The 12,509-nt window shown below is 40.3% G+C and overlaps 1 protein-coding gene across 1 annotated transcript in view; it reads right to left on the bottom strand.

Moving 5' to 3' along the window:
* Positions 1-12,509, bottom strand: part of COL24A1 (collagen type XXIV alpha 1 chain) — a 404,873-nt gene that overhangs the window by 312,226 nt on the left and 80,138 nt on the right. The window lies entirely within an intron of this gene.

Below are 12,509 nucleotides of genomic sequence, written 5' to 3'. Positions count from 1 at the left end.
CTCATATAAGCCAAATAATGAAACATAGGTTGCAAGTTGCCTTATATTCCAACTTTTGGTTTCCTCATCAATACAAATTTAATTGTTAGTAATTTATTTCTTATTAAATTTAATCTTTTTTATTTAATAAGAATTACTTTTTTATCCTGAGACTTTGCTGATACAAAATCAATGTACAGAAATCACAAGCATTCCTGTACACCAATAACAGACAAACACAGAGCTAAATCATGAGTGAACTCCCATTCACAATTGCTTCAAAGAGAATAAAATACCTAGGAATCCAACTTACAAGGGATGAAAAGGACCTCTTCAAGGAGAACTACAAACCACTGCTCAATGCAATAAAAGAGGATACAAACAAATGGAAGAATATTCCATGCTTATGGGTAGGAAGAATCAATATCGTGAAAATGGCCATAATGCCCAAGGTAATTTATAGATTCAATGCCATCCCCATCAAGCTACCAATGACTTGCTTCACAGAATTGGAAAAAACTACTTTGAAGTTCATATGGAACCAAAAAAGAGCCCGCATCGCCAAGTCAATCCTAAGCCAAAAGAACAAAGCTGGAGGCATCACGCTACCTGACTTCAAACTATACTACAAGGCTACAGTAACCAAAACAGCACGGTACTGGTACCACAACAGAGACATAGATCAATGGAACAGAACAGAGCCCTCAGAAATGATGCCGCATATCTACAACTATCTGATCTTTGACAAACCTGACAAAAACAAGAAATGGGGAAAGGATTCCCTATTTAATAAATGGTGCTGGGAAAACTGGCTAGCCATATGTAGAAAGCTGAAACTGGATCCCTTCCTTACACCTTATACAAAAATTAATTCAAGATGGATTAAAGACTTAAATGTTAGACCTAAAACCATTAAAATCCTACAAGAAAACCTAGGTAATACCATTCAGGACATAGGCGTGGGCAAGGACTTCATGTCTAAAACACCAAAAGCAATGGCAACAAAAGCCAAAATCGACAAATGGGATCTAATTAAACTAAAGAGCTTCTGCACAGCAAAAGAAACTACCATCAGAGTGAACAGGCAACCTACAGAATGGGAGAAAATTTTTGCAACCTACTCATCTGACAAAGGGCTAATATCCAGAATCTACAATGAACTCAAACATATTTACAAGAAAAAAACAAACAACCCCATCAAAAAGTGGGCAAAGGACATGAACAGACACTTCTCAAAAGAAGACATTTATGCAGCCAAAAAACACATGAAGAAATGCTCATCATCACTGGCCATCAGAGAAATGCAAATCAAAACCACAGTGAGATACCATCTCACACCAGTTAGAATGGCCATCATTAAAAAATCAGGAAACAACAGGTGCTGGAGAGGATGTGGAGAAATAGGAACACTTTTACACTGTTGGTGGGACTGTAAACTAGTTCAACCATTGTGGAAGTCAGTGTGGCGATTCCTCAGGGATCTAGAACTAGAAATACCATTTGACCCAGCCATCCCATTACTGGGTATATACTCAAAGGACTATAAATCATGCTGCTATAAAGACACATGCACACGTATGTTTATTGCGGCACTATTCACAATAGCAAAGAGTTGGAACCAACCCAAATGTCCAACAACGATAGACTGGATTAAGAAAATGTGGCACATATACACCATGGAATACTATGCAGCCATAAAAAAAGGATGAGTTCATATCCTTTGTAGGGACATGGATGAAACTGGAAAACATCATTCTCAGTAAACTATTGCAAGGACAAAAAATCAAACACCGCATGTTCTCACTCATAGGTGGGAATTGAACAATGAGAACTCATGGACACAGGAAGGGGAACATCACACTCCGGGGACTGTTGTGGGGTTGGCGGACGGGGGAGGGACAGCATTAGGAGATATACCTAATGCTAAATGACGAGTTAATGGGTGCAGGAAATCAACGTGGCACATGGATACATATGTAACAAACCTGCACATTGTGCACATGTACCCTAAAACCTAAAGTATAAAAAAAAAAAAAAAAAAAGATGTAACGTACTAACTACATAGTAAATTTTCTGTAAGCCTCAATATAAATATAAAGAAAATAGAATTCCTTTGTTTTTAAAAAAAAAGAATTACTTTTTTATTAAATAACAAATTCTTATTAATAATTTAATCTTGCATGTTATTTGAATGACTTGTTATTATCAGCTAAAATGGTAGCATAGTACTGAATAGAGACTAAAACACAGTATCTTTTATAAAAGGTTCATATCTAGCAATGGATATGTTAAGTTTGCTGAAGCTTTTAAAAAGTTAGTTTTAGTTGAATACTGCTAAGACGAATGGCCTCGGACATAATCTGTTTGTAATTACTGAAAAACTGGATCATATCCAGGCAGTTCCTCTAACCCAAATCACTGTCATAACACAATGAGGTAACTCAAAAAATCATGAGGCTGCTTACAGGTTAATCAAAAGGGGTTCTATAAAGTTGTCTAGGGAATTAGTAACAAAGAATATTTTCCAAATAATAGAAGCAAAAGAAAATCTTAATCTCTATAAATTAACACCCAAAACTATAAAATAGACAATATCCTTCTTCCTCAAGAAAGATATAGGAGCAAAATGAAGGAAACTAAAAGAAAGGACAGGAAGAATGAAATAAAGAAAAATTTTGGAGCTTATTTGTACAGTTCTACATAAAAATCCGTGATTTGATCTACTGTTTACCAAAGGATTTTGGTGCATATAAAAAACAAAATAAATTCCTTTTCTTAAGGACTTAAAATATAACTCAAAAGCCTGAAATAAATCATAGTTTATGAATATCAAAAATTTCCAATTAATATACTGCAAACTAAAGACAAATTTCCTGGGTTTCAGAATATAGCCTAATAGAGGGAAATAATTACTCAGTATTAATCACTGAGGGTTTATCAGAAGAGATGAATTTGGATTAATGGATTAGAGAAGGGAATGACACTTTGGTTAAAAAACGTCATTTAGAAAAGATGCCTATTTGAAAACTAATGGAATGATTTCAACAACTTTTGCTATGTTAAACTTAAAACAGTTTAACTGTTTTTACATTTTTAAAGGGAGTTCAAGATTAGCCTAATTACATAATATAATACATATTGTGCTCAGTTGCCAAATGTTTACACAAAATTCCACAAGTAAAAATATCCACAAAGCTAAGTCTTTTCACTTTTTACAACAGGAGATAAGAAACATCCTCAGCGCTAAGACAGTGGTGGTGGCTCCCCGGGATGAGGCAGCAGCTCTAGGAGGGTATGAGCTGGAAGTTTCCTGGAGGATGACAAATAAAGAGCCAGGGTAGGAGGCTCATAGGTTACAGAGACTCTCTGCCATGAGCCTATTTCCTTTTCCTACTTTTTTTAAAGTGTGTGTTTATTTATTTACTTATTTTAAATTCTGTGAATGCTTGAGTCTAGCTACATGCTTGATTTTCTTTGGCCAACACCTGTTTTTCAGATCAGAGTTAGTTTTCTCCCTAGCCTATAATGAAACAAAATGGAATGGTGGCACAATTTTATTTTAGCTTATTTTTCCCAAATCACTCAATAATAGTGAACTATGTGTATATATGTTAATCATGGTATCTTTTGTATGTACACTTCTCTTTAAAGGGATTCTTCTTCATTCAGAGACCCTAACAAGGTGGTAGCACCTTGCAGTCATGATCTGTTTTTTATGAACTCACTCCTTCCCTACCTCAGCCCCAGGACTTGACACTTAATCTAAGGGAGGACAATATAAGTCAGGCCAGTAGCCTATACAATGACTTGGAATAAAAAGTTTTATTTAAGCAAAAACAAGCTGGGCCAGGCAAATGGCATTCCTGTAGTCCAGCTACTCAAGATGCTGAGGTGGGAGGGTTGCTTGAGCCCCGGAGTTAAAGTCCAGTCTGGGAAATATAGCATCCTCTAAAAAAAAAAAAAAAAGAAGAAGACAAGCTGGGCCAATAAAAATCTCTTTTTTTTTTTTTTTTTTTGAGATGGAGTCTTGCTCTGTCGCCCAGGCTGGAGTGCAGTGGCGCAATCTCGGCTCACTACAAGCTCTGCCTCCCGGGTTCACGCCATTCTCCTGCCTCAGCCTCCCGAGTAGCTGGGACTACAGGTGCCCGCCACCACGCCCAGCTAACTTTTTGTATTTTTTAGTAGAGACGGGGTTTCACCGTGGTCTCGATCTCCTGACCTCGTGATCCGCCCACCTCGGCCTCCCAAAGTGCTGGGATTACAAGCGTGAGCCACCACGCCCAGCCAAAAATCTCTTTTTTAAAAAAATGAAGTTGATTAAAACAACAACAATAGAAAAATGCAAGTACTTAACAGTGGGAGTAGGAGGGAGCTGAAAGATTCACAAAGAAAGGCTAAGAGGAAGAATAGGGTCGCTGAGATGCTACAAGAAAGCCGAAGTATACACCAAAATTAGAAATAGAAATTATGTTAGGACAGTTGTCAGAGGACAAGATAACACAAAAAAGCAGATGCAGAGAAAGTAGGTAAGTACTGGTAGAAAAGTACAATAAAAGATTCACAAACTAATGCTGCTAAGATACAGCTGCTTTGAATCAGTGTGTATGTCAGACCAAGTCATATTACAGTAGCTAGTTTTAGATTCCATGGGATCCCTGTTTCCTTATTGCTGCAGACAGGATTGAAATAACTCACTCTTTTCCTTGAAATATCCTGTCTCCTTTCTTTTTTTTTTTTTTTTTTTTGAGACAGAGTCTCGCTCTGTCCCTCAGGCTGGAGTGCAGTGGTGCAATCTCGGCTCACTGCAAGCTCCGCCTCCCGGATTCACACCATTCTCCTGCCTCAGCCTCCGGAGTAGCGGGGACTACAGGCGCCCGCCACCAGGCCCGGCTATTTTTTTTGTATTTTTAGTAGAGACGGGGTTTCACCGTGTTAGCCAGGACGGTCTCGAGCTCCTGACCTCATGATCCGCCCGCCTCAGCCTCCCAAAGTGCTGGGATTACAGGCGTGAGCCACTGCGCTCTGCCAAAATATCCTAAGTCCCCTTTCTAGGCAATCTGAAGAGCCTAAGTAAAGCAATTTTTGTTTGTTTGCTTTACTGATAATAACAATGAACAGATCAAGCCATCTTGATCTGTTCTAGATCCAATTTACCACAAACTAGCCATATTGTGAACCTCAATGTCTCAATTTGTAAAATGACAGCATTCAATTAAATGATTGCTAATTTTTTTATTGCTTAAATACTGTGAATACGGGAATCTATAAGAAAGTCACTACTTTTTTCAATGTAGCTGTCATTGAATAAAAAACAAAGCAGATATAAGAGTTACTTCAGGAAGGCTGGGCGCAATGGCTCACGCCTGTAATCCCAGCGCTTTGGGAGGCAGAGGCAGGCGGATCATCTGAGGTCAGTAGTTCCAACCTGGCCAACATGGCGAAACCCATCTCTATTAAAAATACAAAAAAATTAGCCGGGTGTGGTGGTGTTTTCCTGTAATCCCAGCTACCTGGGAGGCTGAGACAGGAGAATTGCTTGAACCCAGGAGGCAGAGGTTGCAGTGAGCCGAGATCACGCCACTGCACTCCAGCCTGGGTGAGAGAGCAAGACTCCATCTCAAAAAAAAAAAAAAAAAAAAAAAAAAAAGTTACTTCAGGCTTGCAGACATCGGAAGAATTCACGTAAGGTCAGTGGACATATCAGGCCCCCACGGGGCACTTCTTTAATACTCTAAAACAAAGATGGGACTCTGGAGTGGGCAAAATGGAAGAGAGTGGGTTGGGTAGGAGGCTATTATGACAGTCTAGGTCAAAGATAATTATAAGTTAGCCTAGGGTAGTAGAGTAAAAATGATACCTGAGCCCTTGAAAAAGCTTAAGCTTAATTTAAGCTATTTTACTCACTGTGGTGTCCCCAGTGCCTGGTACGTAGTTGTTGCTTATTAATTAACTGGTGGACAGACATGGATGAATGAATGAAAAGACTTGGATGAATTTAAGAATCACTTAGGTAGAAAATAGATTCTAAGTATTTAATAGGGTAACTCTATTATCTGAATGTTGAAATGAAAGGTAATAAATAGAATAAAGACTTCCTTTTTGTTATTTTAAAATACATATTTGTAATATACTGAAGTTATCTCCACTATTATATAAAGACTTTCATTTATTCCCATATGTCTCATTTATTTTCTACTTAAAAACTAGTCTGTAAAGTTCTTAAAAGCAAAGGGGATACATTCCTTGGAAAACTGCCTACAATCAAGCTTCGGCATAGCTCCAATCTAGGGATTTTATTTTAAAAACTAATATTGGAGTCATTATTTTCTATACTCATACAGGAAGAATAACAAAAAAGTTTCCATAACTAGCATATGATTTTTCTCTGATCAGCATTCTGAAAACTGAATACATTCCTTAAGGAATGACAATAGGAAAATTTACAAATTGTTTCAATTCAGATTTAAAACACATTACAATGAATTACAGAATTGTCCTTAATTGTTGTAACATAAAATCAGTTTACAAAGGAGGGCAGAGCAGGACGGCAAAATAGAAGCTTATGCTATTCATCCCCTCTCCATTGCTGGAACATCAAATTTTCACAACTATCCACACACAGAAAACCACAGTCACAAGAAGCAAAAATCAGGTGAGCAAGAGCAATCACAGTACCTGGTTTTAACTTCATATTGTGGAAAGAGGCACTGAGGAGGACAAGAGATACAGTCTTGAATAGTGAATGCCACCCCTTCCCCATCACCCCTGGCAGCAGCCCTGCAGTGTGGAGAGAGAATCTGTGCACTCCAGGAAGGGAAAGCTCAGTGACTGGGAAGCTTTACATTGAACTCAGTGCTTCCCTGGCACAGCGGGAGGATTTGGACCAGCCCTAGCCGGAAGGGAACCACACATCCTCAAGGAACTTGAGTTTCTTGGCAAGACTTAACCACCATGGGCTAAAGTACTCTGGGGTCCTATGTAAACTTCAAAGGCTGTCTAGGACACAAACACTGCAATTCCTAGGCTATTCGTAGTGCTAGGCTGGGCTTACAGCCAGTGAACTAGGGTGGAATGTGAACTAGGGAGACAACAGGTGGCATGGCTAATGGAGTGTGAGCACCATTCCTTCCCCAAGCCCAGGCAGTGCAGCTCATAACAAGGAAAGTGACTCTTTCCTTCTGTATAAGGAGAGAAGAGTGAAGAGTAAAGAGGACTTTGTTTTGCATCTTGGATACCAGCTCAGCCACAGTGTAATAGAGCACCAAGCAGAGACGTGAGGCCCCCATTTGAGGCCCTAGCTCCTGGATAACATTTCTAGACACACTCTGGGTCAAAAGGGAACCTGCTGCTTTGAAGGGAAGGATCCAGTACTGGCAGGATTCATCACCTGTTGACCAAGGAGCCCTTGGGCCCTGAATAACCACCAACGATACCCAGTTAGTGTGCTGTGGGCCTTGGGCTCTGAAACATGCTGGCCTTCAGGGGTGGTCCAGTACATTCCAGCTGTGGTGGCCACAGTGAAAGACTCTTTCTGTTTGAGAAAAGCAAAGGGAAAAAGAGACGGGATTTTGTCTCGCACCCTATGTACCAGCTTGGCCACAGTAGGGTAGGGCAATTAGCAGGCTCTTGGGGTCCTTGAGACCAGGACTAGGATCTTACACAGCATTTCTGGACTGTCCCTACTGTGCTGAAGGATGAGTCACAGGCCTGGCAGCATTCAACACAAGCTGATGGAAGAGAGCCCTTGGCCTTTAAGTAAACATTGGTGAAAGCCTAGCAGAAACCCCCATAGACTAGTCGTGGTGGCCACAGGGAAGGGCTCATCTGCCTGGGGAAATTGCTGGCAAGAGTGGGAAGGACTCTGTATTATGGTTTGAATGCCAGTTTAGCCACAGTAGAGTAGAACAGCAGGTAAGTTGCTAACGTCTTTGACTTCAATCACGGGCTCCCACACAGCATCCTTGGACACACCCTGGGCCTGGGGAAATCTCATCACTATGAAGGGAAGGGCCTTGGGTGAGGCCCAGTAGCTCATGTCTGACCCAGCACAGTTCCAGTGGTGACGGCCACAGGGTGCCTGTATCACCACACCCACAGTTCCAGCTGGCCCAGCAAAGAGAGAGAGAGAGGAGAGACTCCATTTGTTTGGAAGAAATTTAGGGAAAAGAACAAGAATCTCTGCTTGGTAATCCAGAGAATTCTTTCAGATTTTATGTAAGACCACCAAGGCAGTACCTCTACAAAAACCCCAGTGTTATTGCGCTTGGGGCCCAAGTCCCTTCAAACACTTGGAAAGCCTTCCCAAGAAGGACAGGCACAAACAAGCCCAGACTGTGAAGACTACAACAAATACCTAACTCTTCAATGCCCAAACACCAATGAACATCTACAAGTAACAACACCACCACAAAAACATGATCTCACCAAATGAACTAAATAAGGCACGGGGCCAATTCTTGAGAAACAGAGAAATATGACCTTTCAAACAGAGAATTCAAAATGGCTGTTTTGAGAAAACCCAAAGAAATTCAAGATAACACAAAGAAGGAATTCAGAATGCTGTCAGAAAAATTTAACAAAGAGATAGAAATAATTAAAAAGACTCAAGCAGAAATTCTACAGCTGAAAAATACAACTGATATGCTGAAGAATGTATCAGAGTCCTTTAATAACAGAATTGATCAAGCAGATGAAAGAATTAGTGAGCCTGCCAAGACAGGCTATTTGACAAAACACAGTCAGAGAAGACAAAAGAAAAAAGAATAAAAAACAATGAAGCATACCTACAAGATGGAAAACAGCCTTAAAAGGGAAAATCTGAGAGTTACTGGCCTTAAAGAGGACGTAGAGAAAGAGATAGGGGTAGAAAGTTTATTGAAGGGGATAATATCAGAGAACTCCCTAAGCCTAGAGAAAGATATTACGATCCAAGTACAAGAAGGTTATAGATCACCAAGCAGATTTAACCTAAAAAGACTACCTCAGGTATTTAATAATCAAACTCTCAAATGTCAAAGATTAAAAAATGATCCTAAAAGCAGTGAAAGAAAAGAAACAAATAACATACCAGGGAGCAGGAATACATGTGACAGAAGACTTCTCAGTGGAAACCATACAGGCCAGGAGAGAGTGGCATGACATATTTAAAGTGCTGAAGGAAAAAAACTTTTACCCTAGAATGGTATATCCAGCAAAAATAGGCTTTAAGCATGAAGGAGAAACAGACTTTCCTAGACAAACAAAAGCTAACAGATTCCATTAACACCAGACCTGTCCTATAAGAAATGCTAAAGAGAGTAATTCAATCAGAAAAAAAAGAATGTTACTGAGCAAGAAGAAACCATCTGAAGGTACAAAACTCACTGGAAATAGTACATACACAGAAAAACACAGGCTAATATAGCACTGTAATGGTGGTGTGTAAACTTCTCTTGAATTAAATGGAAAGATTAAATGAAAAACCAATCAAAAATAATAACTACAACTTTACAAGACATTGACAGTATAAAAAGACAAAGAAAAACAACAAAAAGTTTAAAATTAGAAAGACAAAGTTAAGGCATAGAGTTTTTATCAGTTTTCTTTTTACATGTTTGTTGGTTTATGCAATCGGTGTTAAGCTGTCATCAGTTTAAAATAATGGGATATAAGATAGTATTTGCAAGCCTCATGGTAACCTCAAACCAAAAAAACATACAACAGATACATAAAAAATAAAAAGCAAGAAATCAAAGCATACTACTAGATAAAAATCACCTTCACTAAATGAAAAACTGGAATGGAGGAAAGAAGGAAGAGAAGACCACAAAACAACCAGAAAACAAATAACAAAATGGCAGGAATAAGTCTCTATTTATCAATAATAACACTGAATGTAAATGGACTAACTTCTCCAATCAAAAGACATAGAGTGGCTGAATGAATGAAAAAACAAGTCCCAATGATCTTTGCCTATAAGAAACACACTTCACCTATATACACGTAGACTGAAAATAAAGAGATAAAAAAAGACATTCCATGCCAAAGGAAACCAAAAAAGAGCAAGAATAGCTATACTTATATCAGACAAAACAGATTGCCAAACAAAAACTATAAGATGAGACAAAGGTCATTATATTATAACAAAGGGGTCAATTCAGTGAGAGGATACAATGATTGTAAATATATATGCGCTAAAGCACCCAGATAAATAAAGAAAACATTATTGGAGCTAAAGAGAGAGATAGACCCTACTACAATAATTGCTGGAGACTTCAATACCTCCACTTTCAGCAGGACTGGGACTGGTTAGTCAGTGGGTGCAGCCCATAGAGGGCAAGCAGAAGCAGGGTGGGGTGTTGCCTCACCCAGGAAGAGCAAAGGGTCAGGGAACTCCCTCCCCTAGCCAAGAGAAGCCATGAGGGACTATGCCTTGTGGGACAGAGCTATCCAGCCAAGATACTATGCTTTTCCCACAGTCTTTGAAACATGCAGACCAGGAGATTCCCTCGGATGCCTACACCACCAAGGCCCTGGGTTTCAAGCACAAAACTGGGTGGCCATTTGGGGAGACAACAAGCTAGCTGCAGGAATTTTTTTCATACCCCAGTGGCACCTGGAACGCCAGTGAGACAGAACTGTTCACTCCCCTAGAAAGGAGGCTGAAGCCAGGGAGCCAAGTGGTCTAGTTCAGTGGATTCCACCCCCACAGAGCCCAGGAAGCTAAAATCCACTGGCTTGAAATTCTTGCTGCCAGCAGAGCAGTCTGATATCGACCTGGGATGCTCGAGCTTGGTGGGGAGAAGGGTGTCCACCATTACTAAGGCTTGAGTAGGTGGTTTTCCCCTCACAGTGTAAACAAAGCCGCCAGGAAGTTCAAACTGGGTGAAAGCTGCTATGGCCAGACTGCCTCTCTAGATTCCTCCTCTCTGGGCAGGGCATCTCTGAAAGAAAGGCAGCAGCCCCAGTCAGGGGCTTATAGATAAAACTCCCTGGGTCAGAGCACCTGGGGGAAGGGGTGGCTGTGGTGCAGCTTCAGTAGACTTAAACATTCCTGCCTGCTGGCTCAGAAGAGAGCAACGGATCTCCCAGCACAGCACTCAAGCTCTACTAAGGGACAGACTGCCTCCTCAAGTGGGTCCCTGACCCCCATGCCTCGTGACTGGGAGACACCTCCCAGCAGGGGCCGACAGACACCTCATACAGGAGAGCTCCAGCTGGCATCTAGTGGGTGCCCCTCTGGGACAAAGCTTCCAGAGGAAGGAGCAGGCAGTAATCTTTGCTGTTCTGCAGCCTTCACTGGTGATACCCAGGCAAACAGGGTCTGGAGTGGACCTCCAGCAAACCTGCAGCAGAGGGACCTGACTGTTAGAAGGAAAACTAACAAACAGAAAGAAATAGCATCAAAACCAACAAAAAGGATGTCCACACAAAAACTCCATCTGAAGGTCACCAACATCAAAGACCAAAGGTAGACAAATCCACAAAGATGAGGAAAAACCAGCGCAAAAAGGCAGAAAATTCCAAAAACCAGAACACCTCTTCTTCAAAGGATCACAACTCCTCTCCAGCAAGTGAATAAAACTGGATGGAGAATGAGTTTGACAAATTGACAGAAGTAGGCTTCAGAAGGTGGGTAATAACAAACTCCTCCAAGCTAAAGGAGCATGTTCTAACCTAATGTAAGGAAGCTAAGAACCTTGAAAAAAGGTTAGAGGAATTGCTAACTGGATTAACCAGTTTAGAGAAGAAAATAAATGACCTGATAGAGCTGAAAAACACAGCACGAGAACTTGGTGAAGCATACACAGTATCAAGAACCAAACCAATCAAACAAAAGAGGATATCAGAGATTGAAGATCAGTTTAATGAAATAAAGCGTGAAGATAAGATTAGAGAAAAAAGAATGAAAAGGAATGAACAAAGCCTCCAAGAAATATGCGACTATGTGAAAAGAGCAAACCTACGTTTGATTGGTGTACCTGAAAGTGACAGGGAAGATGCAACCAAGTTGGAAAACACTTTTCAGGACATTATGCAGAACTTCCCCAACCTAGCAAGACAGGCCAACATTCAAATTCAGGAAATACAGAGAACACCACAATGGTACTCCTTGAGAAGAGCAACCCCAAGGCACATAATCGTCAGATTCACCAAGGTTGAAATAAAGGAAAAAATGTTAAGGGCAGCCAGAGAGAAAGGTCGGGTTAACCACAAAGGGAAGCCCATCAGACTAACAGCAAATCTCTCTGTGGAAACCCTACAAGACAGAAGAGAGTGGGGGCTAATATTCAACATGCTTAAAGAAAAGAATTTGCAACCCAGAATTTCATATCCAGTCAAACTAAGCTTCATAAATGAAGGATAAATAAAATCCTTTATAGACAAGCAAATAGTGAGAAATTTTGTCACCACCAGGCCTGCCTTACAAGAAGGAAGCACTAAATATGGAAAGGAAAAATCAGTACCAGCCACTGCAAAAACATACCAAATTTTAAAGACCATCAACACCATAAAGAAACTTTATCAATTAATGGGCAAAATAACCAGCT

The sequence above is a fragment of the Hylobates moloch genome, unplaced genomic scaffold, assembly GCF_009828535.3.
Source record: "Hylobates moloch isolate HMO894 unplaced genomic scaffold, HMol_V3 SCAFFOLD_5, whole genome shotgun sequence".
In the NCBI taxonomy this organism is placed as follows: Eukaryota; Metazoa; Chordata; class Mammalia; order Primates; family Hylobatidae; genus Hylobates; species Hylobates moloch.
The sequence above is the reverse complement of the archived record's forward strand: the minus strand, read 5'-3'. Positions and strand labels throughout refer to the sequence as shown.